The sequence below is a fragment of the Stegodyphus dumicola genome, chromosome 4 (genome assembly GCF_044657685.1).
Source record: "Stegodyphus dumicola isolate Sdum_Otavi_A_Nest chromosome 4, ASM4465768v1".
In the NCBI taxonomy this organism is placed as follows: domain Eukaryota; kingdom Metazoa; phylum Arthropoda; class Arachnida; order Araneae; family Eresidae; genus Stegodyphus; species Stegodyphus dumicola.
Window position 1 is genome coordinate 191,049,760 of NC_140771.1, and position 22,630 is coordinate 191,072,389.

Genomic DNA, 22,630 nt, shown 5'->3' on the forward strand with positions numbered 1-22,630 from the left:
ATAGGAAAGTGTTAAATTTGGACATGGAACGTTTAGTGCTTCTTATCTTATGTATGTATTACTTATAATATGTATTACTTATACATGCATTACTTATATTACTTGTGTTTCTAATATTAACTGCACAAATTTCAGGAAAGAGTACTCGAAAATTTATGATTTCACTTTTAAGAATGTATTTCTTAAATTAATTTTTATTTATCAGAATTTAAAAACAACTTTTTATAAGCAAATACAATATTTGTCATAATGAGTTTTACAGATAAGAAAATTAAGGGAAAAAGATGTATCCTGTTAAACCTTGCGAATATGTAAAACTTAATTTTGTCCATCGCTTCCTACACTGCTTATTTCCAAATGAAGTAGAGTTTAATAGCTTCCCTAACGTAACGAACTGATTAAAGAGGGACCTCTTTACATTTAGATTCATTTATCGTATCTTCCCGTTTATTGTATTTTGATTGAAACGTTTTGAAAAAATTAACTAAAAGTGTTAATTGATATCAAACTCATTTAAATAATAGTATGTTAGAAAAGGCTCGCAACGGTGATCGGTAACAAGCTAGGCAACAGAGACGAATATTGACGCATTTGTCCGAATTTGTCAACACGCTAGAAACTTGGGTGTGCTACATGGGAGATCCCATGATCTTTTCATTATTATAAAATAGCCAAAAAAAATGAAATACCAAGTTCTATCCATGCATACAACTTGTGCAAAACTCTATGCAGCCATTGATTACATTTTATAGTTAATTACATTTTATAATTATTATGCACTGAATACATATTCCTGTAATGAAACTTCTGAAATTTTTTAAATATATTTCAGCGTATGCTTTCTTTTGTGAGATATATATTTGAAAAAAGAACCAGAAAATTTTACATTTATTAAATAAATAATAAAAATATTATAAATCGTGCATATAATTCGTAATGAATACCTGATTATTTAAAAAATAAGTAATATCAACAATTCTGAATTTTAAAACAGTTACAAGTATATGACATTTAGATATAATTTATAAGTACTATTTAATTCAATTGTAAGGTATTTCTTCCGCTTCCTTAGCGCGCCTTTGTTGTGTAGTAGTCTGCATGCGGGCCGCGTGTTCAAGAGGTCCGTGCTCGATTCCCGGCGAAGATGTTGCTCATTTTTCACATCTCCTTTCAAAATAATACCTAATGTATCTAAACAGTAATATGCTATTCTGTAATTAAAAAAAGTATTTTGGCAGTTAGTATACTAGAAGTGAAAAAAAGCTTTATTTATTTATTTTTTTACTTTCCAGTAACAGATAATAATACAAACATACAAAGAGAACAGATCACTGTGAATAGAAAACGCAAAAAGTCAGTATCTCATCAATTGGCCCAATACCTGCCTTTCGCCCCAATACCTGTCTAACTCAGAATTTCCTCGCAGCACCGAACAGAGTCTGATGTGGGTCCTGTCCATTTCTTCATTTAAGTCGCAGAGTGGACAATTTGGATTGGTACGAATACCAAAATGATGGCTCGCTAAACAGTCATTCCAATTTCTCCAAGGAGTTGTGATAGGTTTTAAGCGTAAAACTGGTCACAGCTATTTCCCATGGTTCACCTGTCCATTTTTTGTTTAGTAAAAGTACGAATCCATAGTTATGCAGACTGGTAAGATCGGATGTATTTTGTTTAAGAACTGCAAATATAATATCAAAGTTGTTTAATGATAATTTATAAGTTTTTATTTCGTGCGTGGACTAAAAAGTGTTTTATGCATATATGTTAAAAATTTAAAGAATAACTCATTTTTAAAGCATTACTACATTCCGATATGTTTATAAACTGATTCATTTTAAAATTAGCTATTGCTTCACCATAAACGCGTAAGAATATAAATAAAAAATAATAATATTGTCATCCTTCAAAATTCCACATTTCCTTTTCCGAACCTTTCGCATCTAAAGTGAAATTTCTTCTTAAGATTCTTTTATTTCTCTTAGGGATTCTTGTCAGTGAAAAGATGTTTTTGAAATTGATATTATTTTTTTATAGCCTAGAGGTGTTGAATTACATTCAAGATTTCTTCTTCTTATAGCATCCTTGGTTTATTTTTTATTTTTTTAATAAATGTTATAGTAAAAATCAAAAATTGTTAATAATTTCTGCGTATTGCTTATGTCACAGAAAAACCTATCCGGAACAAATATTTGAATAATAAATGTAAAATTGTTCTTGCCTGGATGAGCACATATTACGAAAAGGCTATTTTAATTAAGTTACATTACGAGTTTTTCTAAATTTAAAAATCTTAATTTATTTGGTATTTTTCAGAATTCATTGGATATGTGAATATTTGTATTTGCAAAAATATGTTTCTTATATTAATTGCTATACTATTATATGAAAAAATTTAGAGCACGTGTAGTGTAAAATTTACTTTCAAGTAAATAATAAAATTACGTTACATTTAGTGCGTAGAAAAATGTGCATACACAATGGTGCTTTATAATTTGTCCTTCAGAAATCTACGTTGATGCCATCTGTATTTGCTCATTTTATTAATAAGAAACGTAACTGAAAATGTACATGCTGATGAAAGAAACTGAAAGCGTATGCGAAATGTCAGGTACAGAAAAATCAGATTTCCTTTTTTCAGAAACTTGATTATCTTTTACGTTATCGATGAACTACGATTTAGTCGTAACATAAATGTCTACTTTAGTACAGTAATATTGTTTAGTTACGAAGTGAACGAACATACTTAAATTTTCATGTTACTACTTGAAGAGGAAATGTCTTTCTATTTGCAGCCTATAGACTTTCTTTGCCCTTCAAATGGTTTTTCGGAGAGACTAATCACTGCGAAAGTACCGCTTTATGAGATTTTACTCTTTTCCTATGGGCTGGTGATTTGCAAAGCTGGGTATCGCATCTAGACATTGTGTACATTTTCCATTTCCCTTTCTTAGAGAAAGCTTCATAAATTTTATATAAAATTTCAGAACTTTCTGTAATGCTTGAGCGAAGAAGAATAGAAATTTAGAATGAATTCACTTTACATTTCATTCATATTTCAAGCAATGTAAGCTGCAGGGAAGTAAAAAGATTATTTTATTTAAAAAAGTTTCGCATTTTGATAATTCAAATGCAGTTTATTATACTAAAATCACATTCTTAATTATGTTAATTTTACGAAAGTATAAAACATTGTTTTCAAGCAAACTGGTACTATCTGCACTTGTAATTACACAGAGTATTACAGAACGTTTGTAATATCATATAAATTCTCTGAACAAGATATAATATTTTATAATATCATATAATATCATAGTAATATAATGCATACAATAATACATTAATAATATCATATAATATAATATCATAATGATGATATCTCTCAACAAAATTCGTTTACATTTTAGAAGCATTTGCTCTAAATTCGTATTTAAAGAAAAGGGTAATATAATAATTAAAAAAAAATCTGAAAGCTTTAAGATTTTATGTTACGAGCTAAGGGGAGTTTCTTCCATTTTGTGTGTTACCTTTATTTATTAAATATTAAGCTCTTTGCAATAAAACCACATAAAATTCAATTGAACAGCAATATCAGAAACTATTTAAAAAAAACATACATTTAGGATTCCTGATAGACAGTCTAGCGCGCTAGAGATGAAAATTTCTTCTTCTATACAGTGTTGCCATTGCTCGCTTTGAAATCGTTCAATTTCTTAATCAAAAATTCATTACAGTTTTACAGAATGTGGAACAGGTAATAAAATAAATAAATAAATAAATAAATAAATAAATAAATAATAAAAAAAAAAAACATTCAGGCTTCTAGGTGCCCATGCTCAGGTGGGAGGATTAGTTATTCAAATTTGATGGCAATAGGTCCCGTTGTTTTTTACAGTGAGAGAAATATACCTACATTCATGCCCATTCTCCTCTATTTAATTTCTTTTAAAATAATACAGACAAGGTGATAATATTTGGTAGCAATAATTTGAAAAAAATCATTCAGTCTTACATTAAGTGGTGGTTAAAGTGGTTCCATGCAAATTTCCGTTTTCAGATTAACAGCCCTTCTGAGCTAAAGCACTTTTGGGATAAAAATTATGTTTAATTAAATATCTGTTTAAAGTCAGGTCCTGGAGTTTTGTGTTCCTCACGAATTGAGTTTCTCAATGGGAACTGGATTAAAATAAAATAAATCACTATATAATGTCTGAGAAATTTTATTTATTCAATACCCTTTTAAAACTGAACGATTTTTGTTAGAATGTTCAACTCACTAACTCATTGTTAATTTAAATTAATGATTATAAAATTCAAAAAAGATAAAATACCAAATAAGAAACTGCAATATTTTAAAATTAAAAGTAATTAATTATGAGCACAATGACTTTTTTTTACTCTGCACAAATTCATCTTTTCACACAGTTAGAAAATAAATATCATGTAATGATCCGGCAAAAGAAATGATTTTATTAAAGAAGAAACTGGATTCTTTAGTTCTGCATTTTATTCAAATACATTTATTTAACTTATAAGCAATTTAGTTGTTTCATTATTTTTTTCATGTCTCTATCATTTGACTAAGGTTTATAGCAAAATTAGTAAGAATATTTTTAATTCTTCCTTTTTTTTTCGAGTTTATTTCAGAAAACAAGATTCTAGTTAAAGCGGATAGAGTTATATTTAATACGTGGTATAAGGAGTAAAAAATGAGGAAAATAGTAAATGTATCCTTTCGTTAAATCGCTTTGAAAAAAAATTCGAAATATGAGATGATTTCTGCAAAGCATTAATGTACATAAAACGAAATATAATTTGCATCACTGCAAGTATAACATAGAAAAAAAAATAGAAGGTCTTCCAATTAATCGATGAAGAAACTCCGTAAGCAAGGAAAAAAATTGCTTACATTCTTCTCCATTTAAAGACAAACTAGAGAAAACCTATTTTGCGAATCAAATTTTGTTTTTTATTCGAATAAACCTCGAGATTCATTAACTTTAGTTCAGAGTAAAAAACATGAAAAGCGTCAGTGCCATCGCTGAGATTGGAACTCTGTGCCTCAAGATTGTTGGTGGGACGTGCTTCCGATTACAGAACGAAAGAAAGCAGAAAGAAAGGAGTGTTTTTTTCTTATATTATGAAGATTTAAATGTAGCCAATTTCGTAAATGTATCACGGCTGAGCGCCGCCTGAGATAACCACTGACCTGACTTTGTTGTAAAAGTCTTACAGTGTTAGTAGTCATCCTGGCAGAAGGGAAATTTTCCTCCGTGTAAAAATATACATATAAATATTACATGGGCATACAAGGCCTGTGTATAAGCATAGATATGTTGATTACAATCATTGTCTTGTACAAGTTACATATGATAGATACATAAAATCATGACAGCTATGTGTACATTTAGACATTATATGAATTCATATTTACAATACTTTTACTGAGATAATCAAAATTAAACTTGTAATTCATTTACACATTGACTGGATTTTCAATATCATTTAAACTGCTTTACAATATTATTTTATCAAGTACATATAAACTGGATAGTAATATGCTTACATTACAATAGTTTTGCTCTTACAGTCCTGTTATTATTCTACGGGGTGAGCTACTTTCCTAGTGTTGATATTCAGTTGTTGTAGTATTTTGAATTGCTATTAAAATTATGCTGCGAAGATACAATTCTCAAGAGAGGGGGAGAATTTCTTAGTATCTTGCTGAGCAAAGCCTGATTACCTCCTCTATTTTAGTTTTCGTCTGCTTGTTGCCGCGGGTATTCTCCGCCCATTGCGGCCAGTATTCACTGCTTGGCATTTTTAAATGCAGTTTTTCGGTTTGTGGGCAGTTGAAGAGGAAGTGATCTGCATCACCTACCGCACGACATTCACACAAATCTGATGCTCGTATGCCGAATCTCTTAAGGTAATGTGGGAAGGGACCATGGCCAGTGTAGAATTGAGTTTGTGCTCCGCTGTATGTATTAATTGAACACGTGACTTTTGGAAAGAACTTGTAGGTTCTCCTCCCTGTGCTTTCCCTTTCCCATCTTTTCTGCCATTCTTGAAAAATGCTATTGAGCGTGTTTTTTTTTTTTTTTTTTTTTTTTTTTTTTTTTAATTGGACTGCGGAACACTTACCGCGTTTTCCAATCTACTGGAGTCATTGGCAGCAGATTTCGCAAGCAGGTCCGCCGCTTCGTCGCCAGTAATACCCACATGAGCTGGAACCCAGATCAGGATAGGTCTGTCATCTAGTGGGATACTTAGAAGAATTTTCTGAATATCTTGCACCAAAGGCTAATGAAAAGAAAGATGCTTGTGGCAAATCATTTATATTTCATTTTTTTTAAAGTTATGCACATTTTGTTTCTTAGCAAATATAATTTCGTGATACTCAGAGCTAAGCAATCGTAAGGTATGCCTCTTTTCTTTAAGAACGTTTTACACTTTCATGACGTCATTGAAGTTAAGAACCTGAAAAGCGGAGATGGCGAATTGACAGCATGAAGAAGCAATGAAAGAATGCGTAATTTCAAAATGAAGGATTGGTTATAACTCATTCAGTTATGGTTACAATTCATTTTTATCGGAAAGTTCAATTTCGCGAATTCGAATAATTAGTTGAATCATTGCACAAGTTCCTATTCCACTTTACAAAAGAATGACATGAGAAAGACTAAGTTTGATGTGACCCATTGGAGACGAAATTATAGTAAGCAGGTAATATTTTTAAGACAGATAGGGGGAATTCCCAAACTAAAAAAGGAGGTTTAAGGAACTTCCAGATTTTAAGATTCGATTTTGCGTTGATTCGACTCCGCATACAAGTAGGGTTTATATAGCTTTTGACCATTTTGAAAACATTTTGAGCGTAAAACCGGTAAGAATTCGTTCTAGAATGTTTTCCTTTCGTCTGTGGTATATTGCCTATTGTCGCCAAAATGTGTGTTTTCTCGCCAAATATAGCAACCCAGCCTTCCTTTGACTTTTTTTGGTAGCCCTATACCCGCCTTGCGGGAAAGCTATCTTACCGTGACTGGGCATTTCATAACAATATACATATATCTGTGTGTTCATATATATATATATATATATATATATATATATATATATATATATATAATTTTCCTATTTATTAGATAAAGTTCCTATTAAAATGATAATTTAGGTTCTATATTATTTCACGTAATATACAATTATAAATAGAAGGATTTTTAAATATATTTTTATTTTTCATACCTACTTAAATAAGATTTTGAGCTTTCAAACTGAAGTGCATCAGAGAAATACTAAGAAACTACATAAGTTTCATAAAACTGCTCTTTTTCTCAAATATTGCTTCAACTTCGGTAAAGTATTGACTAATGTCAGCTTTTTACTACATATTTCTTTTCTAAATCAGAGAACTGATTTTAATCTTAAAAGAAACGCTATTTTGCTTACATATATTGTTAATTTATATATAAGTACTTTTTTTAAAATTTATTTTGGTACAGTAAAATCATGCAAATACTTTAAAAACTTAACAATAAAGGTATTACATTTGCCTATCAGATATTTCCCTAGTGAGCAGATTATCGAAAAAAAAAATGTTTGTGCATATGCTTACAATCAAAATTTCGGAGACTTAAAGAATTTTAACTTAAGAAATAATTAAAGTTGTCATTTGAAATCCATGCAAGTTTAGTGAACTATACTTATTATTAACGTAAAGAGTATTATTCTCTCTTAACATCTTATTAATTAAAATATAAAACACATCACATTTAAAAAGGCCAAATGATAGCGGAGATGAAATATTTGGAATTCTAAGTACTTTCCCTTCTGTTGTTTAATTATTTCAGTAAATTCCATGATAATAACATTTATCTTCTAAATAATTGTTTCTTTTGTGAACATGGGTTATATTAATGCTATTGCAGTAATACAGAAAAAAATTCTGCAGTAACACATCTGATGAGAATAGTTGAGCGATAGAAAGAGGAAAAACCTTAGTGTCTAAAATTACCTACTGCTCATCTTGAAGAATAACACTTGATCAATCTTTCGTGTTAACAAACAGTAGTTTATTCAGTATGTTCAGTTTTTTATTACTTCTAAGTGCATATTTGCTTTTCAACGCGGCGGATGACAGGAACTATTGCATGCTGTTTAGCATAACGATTTCTCCATACTTATCTTAAATTTTAATTCCTCAGAGTCACTCTATTTCTATCTTTCCAATATCTTTATTGAAATTCATTCTCATTGATCAGCATCTTATTTAATTTATTCCACTCCGATTATTAATTTAATTTCGATCTCATTAATTATGAACTTTACGATATAAATTGATTTTAAAATAAAAAGAACAAACATGAATATACAAATGCAAATTCACCTAAAATGCGTTAACTATTTTCCATTTGTTCTCAGTATAAAAACATTCTATATTGTTAAGGATTTCTTTCAGACTTCCTGACGAACCGCGCTTTTGTCGAAAATTATAGGCAGAGTAGGTACAATTCTTATATTTTAATTGCTGATTTATATTTTATTCGCTTTTTTATTTGTTTTATTCATCTCTTATTTATCTTAATTCCTGCTTGATCAATCAACTTTTAATACAAGATATTCTCATTTAGACAAAACGCAAACAAGGGTTACCTTACTGCATGGAATATTATTTCGTTTAATTGTGTACTATAATCCAGTACTGATAGTTACAGCATTAATGGAAGGCTAATTTCTTTTTAATTCACTCCGACTGATTTATTTTATGCAGAATTTTGAAACACTGCCTTAGGATGTTATAATGAACCGTCAGGAATAGCCACTGATTTAATTACCCTTTATATTTCTTGTGTTAAAATGCATATTGATTTCTAACCTAAAGTTAACTTCTGTGGTATTTAATTTTATCTAAAACGATCTGTTTTGTCTGCTCTGAAAACACAATCTTATCACATAAAAGCGGCGTTAAATGTGATACAAGGAAATATTTTTAATATCATTCTTTTCCTAACAAAATTTAGGGGTATCGGCCTAGACAATAACAATTCTAATCTTAATCTTTCATTTAATTATATATCTTTAATCAATTATGAACGCATCAAACCATTATTTCTAAATGATTTATCTCATTTACATACATGAATACGTAAGATACGCAATTTCATGTAAAGCATTGCGTAGTTTATTAGTTAATTTCTGGCTTATCTTCCGAATAAATTATATGAGAGAATTAATGATAGCAGTATATACCCCAGATGAGTTAAAGGCTTATGTCATTGACTTAAATTAATATGTAGCAGATAACTAAAGGCGTTATCGTAAATATCAAGTACAATTTAAAATATTAATACTGAAATTTATTGAATGGATAATTTATCCTTCTCAGGTTCATTTGCAGCAACGCTTATAACGTTCTATGTTAGCATGTAATTTATTGGTTTAACTGTGAGAATTTTCTAGCATATATGTTTTTATCGCTCACATGTATATTTATCATTAATAATACTGTTTATATTCCCTAATATTTTTGTAAAATGTTTCTATTTCCTGATATTAGGTCAGACAGAAATATTTTAGAATGGGCATAGCATCAACTTTTCATTCCTAAGGGATTCTTCTTTTGTAAGCGAGGTTATTTTGTGTTTTCAGTTTATTTTGAATTGGGGGAGGGGGGGCAGAGAGAAGGATATAGGATAGGGATTACCTCATCAAATCGCCAGACTTTCGAGATGGCTTTGGAATATCGATATGGGAATTTTAAAAGCATTTGAAAAGTACATTATATTATTCGAACAAATACGCATTTGCTAGTGATTCTTTCCTTAACACCTTTTAAACTGAAACTCGTAATTTAGTAGAAAATATTAACTTATGATTATAAAACAGCTGGTATTTTGAGGTTAATTTATACCGTATTCATGATAAAACATTTTTTTCTGCTATAAAAATGTTTAAGTTAGATTAGGTTATTTGAGAAGCGGAAAGACCAGAAGGACTACCTATGTATAAGGGCTTCTGTGGTACCCTCTGATGCTTTCTCGGAGACTTTCTAAGGAAAGTGGGATCGTATTCCCGTTACACCAAGGAAAAGCCACAAAAACCATCCGTATAGCCAGTTTTTTTGCCTGCGGTTCAGCTTGGAACAACCTTTATCAGTCCTTAGACGCTAAGGCACATTTGGAGCCCGATAAAAAAGAATTAATTTCATTAACAGTTTTTTTACAAGATTACATTTCGCATTTAGTGACGTAATTAAATGGAATGCAGCACATTAGTTGAAGAACTATTACAGTTAGGCGTGTTTTTATTTATCTGACTTGTCTGACATAACATCACATCACATCCACGAATTTTACATTGGCGAGGAGCCCAGGATTGCGTCAATCGTTGGTATGTGCCTTGAGCACTTTATAGATGACAATATGGAATTTCCTTGTTCGTCTCTTTGAAGTAAAATCTCCAGGGGAATGGGTCCACGGGCTTCCCAACCCTCTTTCCCTACTACAAAGCCACGCGAGAAGACTTTCGGCTAGCTGTGTATTTTAAGTAACCCTTTGCCGCAAAGACACTATACATTTACAATCATTCAAACACGGGTTGAGTAGTGTGGCAAGCAGCTACGCTAACTACTATACCGATCAGGGCGGTAATTACCTTAAGAACGAAAATAAAATTCATCAATTGGATTTGATTCATATTCTGTCCATTAAATTTCTCTGTTGTAGTTTACGAATTTTAATGTAAATTTGTCACAGGATAGTACTGAGTACGCTTCTTTATTTGTTCGTTAGTTTTCTGCTAAAAAGTCACTATCATGGCTTAGATTTAATGCATTTTCATTATCTACGAAAAATTAATTAACTGCTGACTCCAGAAATAAAAAAATGGTCTCGTCAGAAATCTCGAACAGTATGTCAAAATTCTGAAGAGAGTAGTCAAAGAAATTCGCCTTACTTCTTATACCTGTGAGATGGTGCACATTTTCCAACAGCTGCCTCATGTCAAAAATTTAAAGTACAACGTGGAGTATCCAATTTATGCATTGCAGAAATGCTTGAGTTAGTTGAAAACCACAAGGCAAAGTTCACCTATAAGTTTTCTCTCAGATACTCCACACAGCATAGGAAGCATGGTTAACAATAGCTACAGATGATCCAAGTAATCTTGTAAAATTACTTACCTGGACGAATATATAAGATAAGACTGGACGAATAAGCTGGCCTAAAATGACATTGAGAAGATCGGCGGTAGCTACCAAAAGTTCGTTCTTAAAATTAAGAACTTTATTTTGTACTGTAATTGCGTTCTGGCAAACCAGAACCGAAGAAAGTAGAAGTGTTAATAATGGCGAAATGGTAAAACAAGTGTTTGATTAAAAACAAAACCTATATATGTAAGACAAAACAGCAGTACGTTCGTATTAAAAATTAAAGTGCGTTCATATTCAAATTAAAACGAGTTTAAGAATTATTTCTGAGTTGATGAAAATTTTTCATTACTGAGAGTTATGATGGACGTGCAAGCACAAATGCGAGTTTTTATGCTCCGCTATTGAAAATAATCAAGTGTATTTCTGACTCTATTAGTTTCACTAATGTCTTACGTAAGCGCATGCATATTTAAATCTTCAGTAGTAGAGTTAGATTCACTTTCCATCAAACCAGTTTGTTGTAATCAACATGTTGGAGTAGGAGGTTCACGATACCAAAGGAGTACAAGCCATAATTAGATCTTTGAATAAAAAGTTCCTCAGATTTATTCGAAATTTAAAAATATCGAATCAGGTCGATCTGAGGAACTAATTGAGGTCGATCACGAAGAGAGAAATCGCTAAGAAACCTAAAATATGTGTTTGTAGTACAGAAATATTAATTGAAGATCATCTAGACACTAAAAATATGAACATCAGGTGGTTTTCCTATCCTTTCATGCTCAAACGTAATGAAAGAAGATTGATTACTGTCTTATAATTTTTTCAGCGTTATGAAAAATATGTAGAGAAGCTTTCATATTATTTAGTAAAATCCGATGAAACATGGTGCTCTGCTTCATTCTAGAGTCAAAACAAACAAGCATAAATTGGAAAAGAAAATCAAATCTAACACGCAGATTTTTAATGTTTTGTACGAATAAATAAACATATTTTCAAAAGATGTCTAGTTTCCTTGAATTAAGAATACTTTTGGGCATTGAGACAAATACGTTGCAAAAATAGGTAGTTATATAGAGAAACAGTACGCAACAGTTGTGTTCAATAAGCAAACTTCAGATAATCAATTCCAGTGCATATTTGAACGTCCTTTCGTATATGATAACTTAAGCTCTTCATCGAGCCTTGACCATAGGGATGACATATTTTTTTACTCACTATCAATAATCTTAGTTTTTATTACTTAGTGTGTATATAATGTTCTGTAGTAGGAGTATCATTAATTGCAGTAAATACATATATAATAAAACCTTAAGAGGCTTTTCTGATTAAAAATGACATTTTTCTGTGTGAAAAGGAAGCTGTTTCTGAAAATCAGAAGAGGATGAAGGATATTTTAAGGCCAGTTTCGAAGTAAAAGGTACTTATACTTATATTCATTTATTACATCTGTTCGAGTAAAATTTCTGCTATTGAATAACAAAACATTTATTTCATTAGAACGTACACCAATTTGCATTGTATTTGCAATTTCCAATTTAACCAGAAAACAAAAAGGCGTACCTGCTAATACTCAACTCTTTGTTCAACTTAATGTCCAATCAAATGAATAGAATTTAGAAGCTTCACAGAAGTTCTCTTAGCTTCAATAAATACGTAATTGTAAACTGGAGTTTTCTAACTTTGTTTGTTAATTCAAGCAGATTCTCTTTGAGTTTAATCAGAAAATTCTATGAGAGAAGAATTACTTCGTACTTCGATTTGATAGGGAAATCAGTGCTTATTAGTTTCACTAATGTTTTTTGTAAGAAAAAAGCAGTTAATTGTGGCTTTCAAAAATCAAGTACTAACAAAATATTTTCATCTTTATGGAAGACTTCGATAGTTTCTAATATGATTTGTAAGCACACTGCTGAGTTCAAGAGCTGCTTGCAAAAGTGACCAAAATAATGTAATCATAACGTTATTACAATTTACAATGTTTACAGTTTAACAGTTAGCTGTTAAAATTATTACAGGTAAACAATCTGAGGAGTCTACTTTTAAGAAATCAAACAAGAGAACAAATATCGTTAAATTTAAAAAATATGAGAATGATAAATTTAAAAAAAATGGAATTTAAATGACTTTTGAAGTTTTCTACAATTTAAACTTTTGGGATGTAGCCGTTCCTCAATAGACACTAATGCCGGCTAGCTTTAAAAGGATTTATTAACAGAGCACACAGGAACGGTTACAAACAAAAGAAATATATATAAAAATGAAACATAAACGAAATGGAACATCAAACATTGAGAATAACGTAACATAGTAAGCTATCATCATGGCGGCTGGAGGTCGACTGACGTTTTTTCATTTCGCCACGAGATGGCGTTTAAATAAAATAGTTCGGTTACAGTTCATGAGTTCATGGCGTGAATAAAATAGTTCAATTACACTTAAATAGGTCTGTTACATCCTCCCCCTCTGATTTCGTAGACGTCTCGGCAAGAAGTCAGGAACTGACATTTGTCTACTTTGTGCAGCGGGCGGAGAATCAGATGGACGGGCTCCAGTTTGACGAGGAGTAGATTTTGCGTCACCAGCACCTTGTGCAACAGGTGCAGATTCGGATGGTATTACACGTTTCGGGCGTCCTCTTTTCTTTAAGGGAACCACTGGAATTACACGACCTGAGTTTTTAAACTTATTTCGATCTTGATATGGATTCAAGGCTGAAACATGATACTTGCCGAGAATTTTGTCTGGTTCATGAGGATCGGCAATATCATAAGTGGTTGGAGATCTTGTAGTCACTATCACATAAGGACCATCTCTCTTCGGCATGAATTTAGCTGTTTTCTTCAGTGGACCTTTGCTGATTGGGTGGAGGGTGACCCAAACTTTATCTCCAGGAACGAATTTCGGTGTTTCTCTTCGTTTTTTGTCAGCATATCGTTTCTGCTTATCTTGATGCATTTCGACTCTTTCTCGTACCTGTTGTACATTTCTTGCAAAACGTTTCAAATATGGAGTAATTTCGGGAACAAAATTATCGTTCTCAATTACGGCTTTTATATCATGCTTTACATCATCTAAGATTCGTAACTCTCGTGCAAATTGAAGAAAAGAAGCAGAATGTCCAGTTGAATCACATTTGGCTGTATTCAAAGCAAACCTTATTACTGGCAGTTTATCCTTCCATGACTGATGGTCGTTACCAACAAGTATTGCTAAACGTGGTTTCAGATCTCTATTCTTCCTTTCACCTGGGTTAGATTGTGGGTGATAGACAGGAGTATGACTTTGATCAATGTTCAAGATATAGCATAGTTGTTCCATAACAGCACTAGTAAACTGGGTACCATTATCACTTATTATTTTTCTGGGTAACCCAAATCGAAGGGCGACTTCCTCCAAAAGAATAGTGGCACATTCTCTGGCGGTGGCTTCCTTTAAAGCAAATAGTTCTGTCCACTTCGTAGCACAGTCCTGCACAATAAAAATCCATTTTTCACCAGACGGTGTTTCAGGAAGAGGACCGAAAAGATCAATTGACAAGGTTTCAAAACGTTGAGCATAGACTGGAGTTTGAAGTAAGCCATATGGCTTTTGATTAGTGGTTTCTCCCCCTACTTTGAAGACAGTGTGATATTTGTTAAGCAATGCATCAGTTGCAAGCCGTTGGGCTGTAGATAATTGTTGCCCTTCATTTTCTTGTAGTCGGCAGTTGTTTACAACAACAGGGGTTTCTTCCAGTACTTGGGACTGATGAGATTTCACGAAGCTATATTTTCTTCGAGGTGCATTAGAAAAGTTCCACTTATTTTCAGCAAGATTTAAAACAATTTTAGCTTTTTGAAGAAAGTCATTTCCTAACAGAGTCGAGTTATTTTTGGCATCAGGCAACACAAGGAGCGGAGTTTTGAACTCTCTGCCTTCGAGAAGAATAATTTGTTCGGTGAGAAGTACCTCTTTTTCAGATACCAAACCATCAGCGAAAGACACCTCTAGTGTTGTCTTTTCAAATACTGCATCTTGTTTCTGCAGAATATGATAGAGGGATTCACTTGCAATTGAGTGACTAGCACCAGTGTCGGCTAAAGCTGTACCGGAAACACCACCAATACTAATTGGAAATACAGCAGTCCGAGTGGAAGATAAACAGGATCGGATTTGGATAGTGCCAAAATTTGATGAATTTGAAGTCTTTAGGGGGTTACAGTCTGGACATTTAGACTTGATAAAACCAGTTTTTCCGCACCCATAGCATGTTAAAGGAGGTCGCTTTTCCTCTGTTTGTTGCTGAACACGATTTGAAAAGGTTTTATGAGTTCCCTGTATGTCACTTGTTCGATTTTCCACTTTGTGTTTGGATGGATTAGTCGGTTTGTAAGAATAGTTCCGCCGGCCAGGAAGTTCAGTTTTATAGTTCGTATTTTTAACACGTACATCTTCATAATCATCCAATTTCTGTACTAATTCAGATGAACTCTTTATTTTTCCCCAAGTATCAATAAAATGCTCCTTAACGTCACTACTGACTCTTCTTTTAAGCTGATCCGTCAGGACCAAGTCTTTGAGTGATTCAAAGTCTGTAACATCGAGACTATGGAGCCACTCTTCGAGATAATTGTTTAATTCGTAAGTAAAATCTTTCCATAAAGACCCAGGGTGTTTTTGGTGTGTAGTAAGTTTAATTCGAAATGATTCAGCATTTAATTTGAATCTTTGTAGCAGAATCTTCTTGATGTAAGAATAAACTTCTAATTTGTCTGTTGGTTCTCTTAAAATAATTTGCGAAATGTCTATAGGCAGAAGAGGTAGGAGATGAGTGATGTAATCTATTTGTTTTATATTAACTTTCTCACGTTGTCTTTCAAAAATTTTCAGGTAGGTTGCAATGTCAGAAGTTCCTGTAAATTTAGGGATTAGGTGTTGAATATTTGTTCCAATAGCTGCATTTGAAGTAAAGGCGGCATAGTTAGGGTTTGAGCTTGCAGCTGCCAGGTTTAATTTTAAACGTTCCAATTCTAATAAAAGTTCTTGTTCTTTTCTTTGACGTGTCTCCAGATCGTTGCTTTCACGTTGTTTTTGTTGTCTAGTTTCGATTAAAGTTTCCAGAAGATTCCTGGTAAAAGCCTCATCATAAGTGTCAGAATTGACAATAAGATCTTTAAGATCTATTACTCGCATAGTGTCGTTTACAGTGAAACCCAGTTCTGCAGCGAGAGTTTTTAAATCCTCTTTTCGTGCTTTGGCAAGGTAAGCCATAATTATATGAGAGGTCAGGGGGGGAGGGAAAAGATGAAGTTGAATTTGTTGTTATTTCGATTTTATTCACAATACAGTATTTTATAATTAATAATTATACCTTTAAGTAAAATGTATATACCCCTATTAAACCGCATGTATGAATGTAAAAAATGTTACTCTACATTTATATACCACTATTAAACAGTATTTATAAATGTAAACAATAATACTCACAAAGTTTATTATTTCGAAGTCGTAAAAATATCATAAAATGCCCTCATAAATTCAACTTGTATCAAGAAAATAACATATAATAAATTGCTCAAAAATTGTTTACTACTTAACAAAACATACAAAACATACATAAATGTCTTACCATAAGCTTTTATATTTAAGCTGAATTCTTCGAAATCTTAATCTTAACAAAATATTAAGCTGATTAAGCAACACACACTTAGTAACTCTTTTACTTTATTTAAATAGTCATTCGATTTTATTCATAATTATTTTCTTTCGGTTCAAGAAATATTTTTTAAGACATGCATTCATTAAATTGAAAACAATTATATTTACCTGAAGTAGTATATTATAATCATTTTCTCAAAATGTTCGTCGAAAGATAAATCAACAAGTACAATATTTTATTTTATGTAGAATAAAACATTTAATAAGGAACAACAGCACTCAAAGGAAATAAAAATAATAAAAGATTTGACGTAAACACATCATAAATCATCGCTAGTCTAAACATTTCCGCGGGGGGAAAACATCTGCTGCTGTATGTCAGAAGCGAAACTAATAAATTCTAATGAACAACGTCAATGAATATATTCAAACTTTAACATCAAAACATGTATTCAGTGAAACAATATTATCTACGAATTAATTTAATATGCGTAATTTCTACAAGTATTGCATTAATATTTTAAAATAACAAATTACAGTTCAAGAAATAACGTTTGGTTAACAGAAAGCCGTTTGCTTTCGTTTAATATTCTTATGTAGTATCAATAAATGAGATTTCAGTAAAGAATTTACATTTGCTTTAAGAAGCAGCTTATAATAAATAATGAGTTTAAAAGAACTTTAAACTCAGATTAAACGATAATGTAAACGAAACTTATCTTTTCCGTTGAAATTGTCCAGTTGATGATTCGATGTGCTAGCAGCACGGTATGACAATTTTAATTCCAGAATTGGTTTCCAGAATATTTGACCAGTAGTCCACACCTGAAAAGAAACTGAGCCGATCTCCAGAAACTAAAAGTTAAATTCGGGAGTAAGAGCTTGTTAAAGCCAAACAGAAATTCTAAACATTTTGTTGCGCCATTTTGGATTCAAATTTAGTTGGGCGCCAATGTGATGTAGCCGTTCCTCAATAGACACTAATGCCGGCTAGCTTTAAAAGGATTTATTAACAGAGCACACAGGAACAGTTACAAACAAAAGAAATATATATAAAAATGAAACTTAAACGATATGGAACATCAAACATTGAGAATAACGTAACATAGTAAGCTATCATCATGGCGGCTGGAGGTCGACTGACGTTTTTTCATTTCGCCACGAGATGGCGTTTAAATAAAATAGTTCGGTTACAGTTCATGAGTTCATGGCGTGAATAAAATAGTTCAATTACACTTAAATAGGTCTGTTACACTTTTTAATTTTTATTAAATTTTCCTTATACAGTTTTTTAAAAGTTAATTTACATTTTAAACTTTACATTAAACATTTTACATGAAAATCCCAGTTTAACATATAAAGCAATTTTAAGGTAACCAATAGCTGTTGGTTTACTAGCTTAAAATTATATTCTCCATAAATTCAGGACATAAAATGTAAAAACATATATTTAAAATGGACTGTTTAAAATACCATTACAAAATGATAAACAAAACTCCGCGATATTATTTTCATTATACTTTAGCGCTATGTGAAGAACTGCTCTAATACTGAAAGAAAAAATCTCATCTGCACACCACGTGATTTCTTTGTACGGAATATTAAATTAAACGCATTTTTCCTGCATTTTATTCAAACTTATTGAATTGAATTAAATCTTCTTCCTCGGTAGCGCATGAAACACAATAAAATAAATATACTCTTTAAAATTCACTATATTTATTTATTATAGCGATACTCTGGCGCTAGATTCACTTAACATCGTTACATCTCATTCATTTCATAACTCAGAATGAACAAGAATTATGTCATCTGAAAAATTATGTAATTGTTGTCACATGTTCTATTCAAATACTGTAATAAGTCTAAAATGATGTGTAAAAGAATTTAAACAAATAAGAAAGAAAAAAGAAAAGTTCACAGACGATTCAGCGCAGCTTATCTAATGCGCATGCCATACTCGTAAACATTCTCCTCTATCAGAGACAGACTAGCGAGAATATTTGCTGCTGATGCGAAGCACTTATTTACTCGAATTTAATTACAGATGCAATTCTCTTTCAATTAATTCAGTTCTCACATTGCGGCAAGGCAAAAATACATAAAAACTCAAAATATTTTCGTTCAAAATTTAAAGGTATATTAAAGCATAAAACACCAAATACAGTTAAAACGGGAGGGGGGAAACACTTTTTGCAATTAAAATTACAGTTTATACGCAAAAACAAGCACATTCGGACAGCAGGCAAGAAGGCAGATTGTGCGGTGCACAAAACTAAAAGTTTCCTTTTGGTTCCTGAAAAAATGCAAAAAGACACTGAAGGTGCAGAAAGAATTAATTCGCTATTCTAAGTTTCAAATGTAAACAAATACTATGACTTCTATGGTTAAAAAAAAATAGGCTTAGCCGCACTTAAACGACTTTTAAATTGTTAATATTTCTACAAGTATTGCATGCAGATTAACTAAAGTCATCAAAACCTTAACCGGAAGATAAGAATAACATAATTGAATCATTTTTATAGCAAAAAATGCACAATTTACCAACATACATGAATAAAAAAACTGAGCTCACTGAGCCAAGTAACAGGGTGGGTGTACATATATATATATATATATATATATATACTTTTGTTGGGGCCGATTGCAACAAAAAAGGGAGGTGCACAACTATATATTATAGCAGTCCTATATACAGAATTTCAACGTTCTGAGACTACTCGTTTTTGAGTTATATGAGATACACACAAACATACATGCATACGTACGTACAGACGTACACGAAAAAATCTCTGCTGAATCCATTTTAAACCAGTTTTATAATTCGTATGGGGAAAAAGAGTCCTTTATTCTGTCCTTACGTGCAGATGTCATGCAAAAACATCGTTAAATTGCATTCGATAGATGTCAAAGTGGAAATTTTCGTTGAAATTTGTTACCCGGAATTTTTCGTGATTACAATACTTCCTTAACTTCATATAAGTAAAAAAGCCGTAATTATTCAAACATTTCACCAGATCTCTAAATTAAAGGCTTGCAACCAATATTTACCTCCTTTTCCAATAATATCTTTTATTTTGCTAGAACACAAAATACCTTACTGTATTACTGAAAATAAAATAAAATTATGCATATTGATTTAAGTTGCATAAGTTGCATAAGTTGTAAGGCAGTGCTTACAACTTATGCAGCTTACAAAGTGAGACACTTTAGTTCCTGAAACTGATCATTATTTGAAATGAATCATTTTTACTATTTAAAAAGTTTCTAAAATGTTTAAAAAACTAAGTCAAAGTGAATTTGAAAACTTGACGTTTACTGCGGATGAACTTATTCCTCAGGGTCGCATCAACAGTTGATAGCAAGTAGACATATATGGAATAAGCCAGATTAACAGAATTAATTTTCTTATGAAATATAGTAATGTAGTGACTGTAATACGAGTACGGTAATTTCAGTAATGCCATTGCAGTATTTATGAAGTAGTTTTATATACGGGGTAATAACACAAACTATTCTCTCACCACAACCAATCAGGGTGTGATAAACTTATTGTCGTTAATATATTACTGGAGGAAGTTAAAAAAATTAGAATGGTAAATGTGACGTCATTGAATTCATAGTTATTAAATGGTTTAATCTATTGAGAGAAATTTATCAGGCTGAATTTCTAAACACACTTTTGCATATTTGAATTGATAGTTACTTAATGGTTTTTTCTATTTGAAGACTTTTATCTGTTAATTTATATAAATAAAGATTGTTTTACCTGAAAGTTATTATTGAATAAAAAAATGAGAAGTCTTCTCAGAACTATTTATAAGTTATTTAAATAAGCTGCTTCTATTCGGAAACTTATTCTTTGTCATGTTGCCTGCACATCTAATTATCTGCAATTTTTTTTTAATGACAAGAAAGTGGATTTACACACATATCATCAATTATGAATTCTATTGAATCCACCTTTTGTTCATAGCTGAACTTTAAACTTAGAATTCTTTTCTTTTCGCTTACCCTTAAGTTATACATAATGAATCTACTTAAACAATACCGTGTCTTGAATGCTTCTCTGAGTTTACATTCCTTTCACGTAAAACCTGTCAACCTTCTAAAAAAAAGACTTCTTTCTACGCTTTCTTCTGCCACGCACATTTACTGCTTCGCTCCTTGCAATTCACCCTTAATTATCAACTTAATTATTTAACAGCTGTGTCGATTGGCAGGGCTTCTTTCTTTTTATTATCCCAAGGTTGTTAAGGAAGCTTAAACTCTCCGCAAGTCGCTGACATTATTCCATTATGAACAATGGGAATAATTTGGTTATGATCATTTTCTTCTATTTTCATGTACTGAGCATAGATGAAAGCTCAGTTTGCATTTCTTTAACGTTATTGAAAAGTATTCTATTATTCCTGGCATCTCTAATCAAATATAAAAAATTGCTTTAGACATGAATTAATAAATCTACTCATATTTCTTTTTCCCGCTGTTCTCCTTTTTTTTTTTTTTTTAAACAAATTCACCGGAGTTCAACTAAAGCTGAAGTAAAGTAAAAATATTATGGAGATATTATCTGGCATTTTAAGCAGCATTTGACAGCGTACATAATTCAATAATTATTAGTCTTTTAATCGGAGACGTTATTTTCACAGCTATAATTACTGGAATAATATCAGATATTAGGGTATTTGGAATCTCGCTTTCGAGAATACCTTCTTGGCAAAAGTGGTATAAAAAAAATCCTGACTTTTTTTTTTTTTCTAAATCAGAGGTTTGTCGAATTCTTCGTATAAGAATAACAAAACTATAAAAAGGAAGCATTTTTTTATTAAATATTTAGAAATAATTAAAGTAAAATATAAAGTTAACAAATAAAAGTCATACAAAATTAAAATAATCTTTCATACCAAAATTAAATCAAAAGAATTAAATACAAACAGTGTTTTGTGAAAAATGAATATAAGAACGCTTTTTACTATAATAAATTTGCATTAATTGAGAAGATATAATCAAAACTTAGTAAAATAAATGCATAATTAAACTTTTTTAATTTAATTTTGTCTGGGCAATTCGGTAGAATATATTTGAGAAAAAATTCAATTTTTAAATTTTTTAAAATAAAGTCAAATATAAAGAGGAAAAGATTATTTCGAGACACCACATAAATAAACATGAAATATGGAATCATAAAATTCCACTCAGAAAATTAAGAGTTCGGCACCTTTGTGACCCTGCATAGTTGTAGTGATGATTCACATCAATTAAAATTGAACCATTCGCTTTTTTCCCACCAGAGATAATATTAGTTTGAAAAATTACCTTAACCTTTGTCCATATAACTTTTCAAATGTTCCCACGAAACGTTATTGCCATTTATTATTTTCAAAGAAACAATACAGCGAATATAAAAAACAAATATGGCATCGTTTAACAGTTTATCAGGGTTAACAAATCTCCTACCTAAAACACACTTTAAGTTATGTTAAGGACGCACTTTACGAAGCTTCAGATACTTAATTTTTCAAAAACATTATATATTTTATTTCTGTTTAATATTAACTGTTGCCACCAAATATTATCGCCCTGTATTATATTTAAAGAAAATAAATAATGAAGTATCTGCATGAATGCACGTTTGTTTCTCGCATTATGATAAAACAACGGTACTTAGAGCCATCGAAATTTGAATAACGTAATCTCCACAGAATATGGGCATGTGAAGAGCCTAATTTGAATTTGAAATTTGTTTTATTATAAATTTCTTATTTTGTAACATTTCAACGAATTTTTGGTTAACAAACTAATCGATTTGAAAGCCATAAATGCCAACACTGAACGAAA

The 22,630-nt window shown here is 31.3% G+C and overlaps 1 long non-coding RNA gene across 1 annotated transcript in view; it reads right to left on the minus strand.

Moving 5' to 3' along the window:
* Positions 1 to 323: 323 nt before the first annotated feature.
* Positions 324 to 22,630, minus strand: part of LOC146997782 (uncharacterized) — a 44,835-nt gene continuing 22,528 nt past the window's right edge. The window contains exons 2-3 of the long non-coding RNA XR_015040535.1: positions 6,145 to 6,303; positions 324 to 1,211 (exon numbers count right to left, since the gene is read on the minus strand). This is a non-coding gene — a long non-coding RNA (uncharacterized LOC146997782). The remainder of the gene's footprint in view (positions 1,212 to 6,144; positions 6,304 to 22,630) is intronic.